We start from the raw sequence: 4807 nt of genomic DNA on the forward strand, positions 1-4807 counted from the left end.
CAGGGTGCTGTTTAATACATGTAAACAAAACAAAACAAAACAAAACTTTGTGTATGAAAAGAGTCAAGTGACCGCTAAAAGTATGAATTGTACAGATATAAGTTGGAGATTGTAACCAAGATACCTAGGTAGAAAACTACTGTAATGACTATTATAATTAATATAGTAATCAATAAATAAGTGATATGGACATGGATTGATGCAGAAGTATTAACAATATTATATATTAGAATATCATATAAAATATATTAACATTTATATTGCATTAATATATTGCATTAATATACTATACTATAAAATGAATTATATACTATTTATTAGTATATAATAAATATGCTATATTCATTATATATTATAATAAATATGTATGCTACACAATGAAAAAAATTAGAAAGTAGTATAATATGATAATTTTATAATTCAAATGCAAATTAAATAATATTTATACATTATTTCACAAGATTTGTGTTTTTTCCTATGAATTTTGTGAAAAATTCTTTATTTCATTAAAATTTAACCTTACCCCTTTGGTAAAGACAGTTATAGAGAACAACAAATAAGCACAAATGCACAGAACTGAAGGAAAAAAAAATTAAAAACTGAAATTTATGGTTTTAAAATTTCTTTTTTTTTCTTTTTTCCTTTTTTTCCCTTTTTTCATTTTTATTTTATTATTAGTTTCAAGTATATGATACATTGGTTATACATTTATATACTTATTGCTCTTTCTCTCCTCTGGCTCTCCATCTAGCTATTACATTAATGCTAACTGCATTCCCTATGCCATGCTCCCAACTCCCAGGACCATCTATCAACTACTAATTTGTATTTTTTTTAACCCCTCATCTCATTCTCCCAGCCCCCCAAACACCCTCCCCTCTTGCTGTCATCAGATTATCCTCTATATTTGTGAGTCTGTTTTTGATTAGTTTGTGCTTTCTGTTTCTTAGATTCCGTATATCACTTTTGAAATCCATTTAATTTATTCACATCCCATACTGTCAGCATCCTGCTTGATAATTTGTTAATACAGGAAAATATGCAGTATAGTACTATTTTTAAGAATCCAAGCTCAGAAAGAGACTGCTTAAATATGAATCTCAAATTTGTCATTTACCATTGGTGACAATCTCTTTGTGCCTCAGTTTCTTTATCTGAAAGCAGACTTTAATTCAGGACTTAATTCAAGGATTAAATGAGTATGCATACACACACAAGTACACAAGTTAACACAGCAGTGTCTGGAATATAGTAAGTGTTTTAAAATTATTATACATTATTAACACAATCAATCATATTAGATACTATTTACATTTAGAAGTATAAGTATTTTCCAACAAAATTTAATGTTTTATTTTAAAAGGATGATATACAACTACCTGTATTCCAAGTTAATTTTATATTGTTTATGGGAAATTTATCATATGAACATTAAAATTGTCCCTATTGTAAAAAAATAAAAAAATTTTCTTCTAAAATATTTAGGCAGACTACTATTGTACTCTATAATTGAGCTGCAATCACAACAAAACTACATTAGTCATAGAACAATTGAAAGTTGTTTCCTATAATCACCATAATTTAAAGTAGAAAACGTCTTTTATTTTCTCTAGGACATCTATTTTTTGCATCTATTTTTCTGTACTTTATAATCTTTTAAAAGTTCCATCTCATTATTCAGAAATTACATCCTCTTGTCTTGAAAAACTAGGAATTTGACTGCTTCTAAAAGGAGAAATGGAACTATTCCAAGATCTATCTATATACATGAGGGAAAACACATATACATATAGACATATCAAATATATGCTTACAAAAAATTTGGGAAACCATGAGAATGGGTGGAGAGTTTGGTGGGAGGGGTGGGATAGAACAGAAGTTTGATTAGAAAAACAAAAAATGAATCTAAGAAACAACATAAAATATATAATTTTTTTTATCTGCTCAGTAATCAGTGGCAAATATTGAATATACTCCGGAAAAATCTTTTGCTCAATAACACACACATCTGGTGTGATCACTAACCTATTAGTAAGCAATCACGTTGTAAAAACTAAATTTTAAAAATTAATGGTATCGATGGACCTTTGAAGTAAACAAATTTGGTAGATTCAGATCAAAATATTTTTTTCCAATAATCACAATCTAATTCTGAGCAATTGGTGATATTAAGTATCATATAATGCATTTAGAAATACCCAAAGTAATTGGATCTTGTTTCAGTAGGTTTAAGCCTGTTGTTTAAAAGCATTCCTTTTTAAAAACATTCCTTGAAACAAAGTGTCTTTAACAAAGTAGGTAATCAAAAAATGTAGATAGAGTATGTAGTTCCATAGTTTAGCAGTTAGCACCTCTGCTTTACATGCAGAAGGTCCTGGGTTTGTGCCCCAGTGAAGCCATGATCCATGGTCTACAGCCATGCCACCCTGAACAAGCCTGATGTCTGATCTTGGAAGCTAAGCAGGGTCGGGCCTGGTTAGTACTTGGATGGGAAACCACCTAGGAAGACCAGGTGCTGTAGGCATAAATGATAATAAATTAAAAAGAAAAAAAAATGTAGATGGATTAAAAAGGGCCAAATATGTGATGACAGAAAGAAATCTAACTGTGGGTGGTAAACCCACAATACAATGTCTGTATATTCCTTACTGTTGAATTGTGCATCTGATAATTACTGGATTTCATTAACCAATGTCACCATTAAAAAAAAAAAAAAAAAAAAAAGATAAAGCTTATCAACTAACCCTGCCCCTGCCCCAGAAAAAATTGTGGCTTAACCAAATATATGATTTACAAATTTGAAGTTTTTTATCTACTGTCATACATGGAAGGGGCACAATGAAATTATATTACAGAATATTTGCATATTTTATGTTCATAGTGTTTGCTGGAGCCAACTTGCAGTTACCTTTGAGAGTGATTTTGTCCCAAATCCAAATTCAGTTGAAATTGAAGTTGCAACTGAAGTCAAAATTGGCCATGGTGGGTGTATTAACCCATGAAAATCAACAAATATTATAAATCAAGCCTTTCTGTTTTCCTCTAGAGAGCCTATTGTAAAGTATTTACCAGCATACTGCTCATATATCCTCTAGTCAAAAATTAGACTCACTTCTTGGAGAAAATTCAGAATAAAGTCTTTTCTCTCAAAAATGTGGATAATTTCAAATATAGAGAAAATAATCCTATTATTGGAAATGTAACTAACATACCATGTATATGTGAGTGCCATAAACTTCCCCAAACAAAACAAATAATGAATTAAAAAGACAAAAGCTGTCAGCACTATAGTTCCATGTTTTTATAACCTTGAACGAGAGCTGAGATCTAGATTTTCCCTATCAAATTTAGATACAGTATGAATACTTCCCAGAGAAGAAAACTATGCTTCAAAATGAATTTTGAAGTAGTGAGTTAAGTTAGAAAAAACAGAAGCAATATCAGACTACATTCTGTACCAGTTTAAAGTGTGTTACACTTGGTGCGGGTTCTCACTTTGCCTAAATCTGGTATTAGTCCTAAAATGTCATTGTAAATATTTATTAACCTCCTACACGATAAAATACTGAGATTCTATAGCTCAGGTTAAAACAGTGCAGCACACAAAGAAAAGTGAACTTTTGAAAAAATGTTAAGATAAAACTTTGGCAAGCTAAAGTTTGGCAAGACTGAGTAAAGACATCTTGTAATCATCTCATAAATAAAATATTATTAGAAATATAAGGAGTTTCCTTCTAAAGTAAATATGTAAATATATATATATATATATATATATATATATATATATATATATATATATATTACTTGCAATAGCAAAATTGGTGAATGGCTTATCTAAGTCCTCCTGCAGGCCAAGTTACATGATGTTTGGCATCTGGTCTCAACAGCTGATATAAGTGACTATGTAGATACATGGAAATGACAGAGGGGCAGCATCTGGAATACTTGATCATCAATCACTTTTTAAGAGATTTGCTCAACCAGAAACTTAACACTAGTGAGACTTTTTTGTAATGGTTAATACACTGTTGTGTTCAGTCTTAGTCTTCTGAAGGGAAATAGACCTGAACTTCTGCTTTCCTTAATTCTTTCCAAAGCACTACAACTGTGATTTTTGAGAAGGGACCAATCATGGGAAAGAAATCTTAATAGCAGTCAGTACTATAGAAAGGAACTATAGCAAATCAGAGTCTACCCAGAAGATAGTGCCACACCAGTGATTTTAATAGATCATATTTTCTATAATTTTTTGTATAATTATTGAAAAAAATAGAATAAAAAAGGTAATAATACTGAGATAGTAATTGCAAAGATCTGCCACAACCCTGACAGAAGAGGTTGGAGCTATTACTTCTTAGACTCTTGGAATAGATGCCAGGCAGCCTACAACCTAGACATGGGAGAAACATGCACTGTTCAACTTGTGCTGAATCCTCAGGGTCATCTAAAGAGGCAAGAAGGAGCTGGTTTCACATGTTGGAATAAATCGCTTCTGCCAGGATGAAGAGTGTTCCTGTGAGGACGCTCAAGAATGAGAAGCAAACAGGTGGGAACGATGTCTTCCTCTTTCTCTAGACTTGCAAACTCCCTCCAGTATTTGGCAGAACCTAATAAAAAGACAACTGGCAAAGTGGAATGTGCTTTGCAGCCCCAGCCCTCACATTAGAGAGCAGTGGAGAAGAAGAATGAGTTTGAAGCTGAGATAAAGCTGAAACTGTCCAGGTCAACAAGCAGAAACACTCACTTTATATGTAGATTTGTGAACAAACATGATATTTTAAGTTAATAAGTTTTAGAGTGATTTGTT

General features: G+C 31.4%; 1 pseudogene; it reads left to right on the forward strand.

Moving 5' to 3' along the window:
* Window positions 1-2408: 2408 nt before the first annotated feature.
* On the forward strand, window positions 2409-2524 carry LOC120607519 (uncharacterized; annotated as a pseudogene).
* The last annotated feature ends 2283 nt before the right edge of the window (window positions 2525-4807 follow it).

This window comes from Pteropus medius, unplaced genomic scaffold (genome assembly GCF_902729225.1).
Source record: "Pteropus medius unplaced genomic scaffold, Ma_sr-lr_union100, whole genome shotgun sequence".
NCBI lineage: Eukaryota > Metazoa > Chordata > Mammalia > Chiroptera > Pteropodidae > Pteropus > Pteropus medius.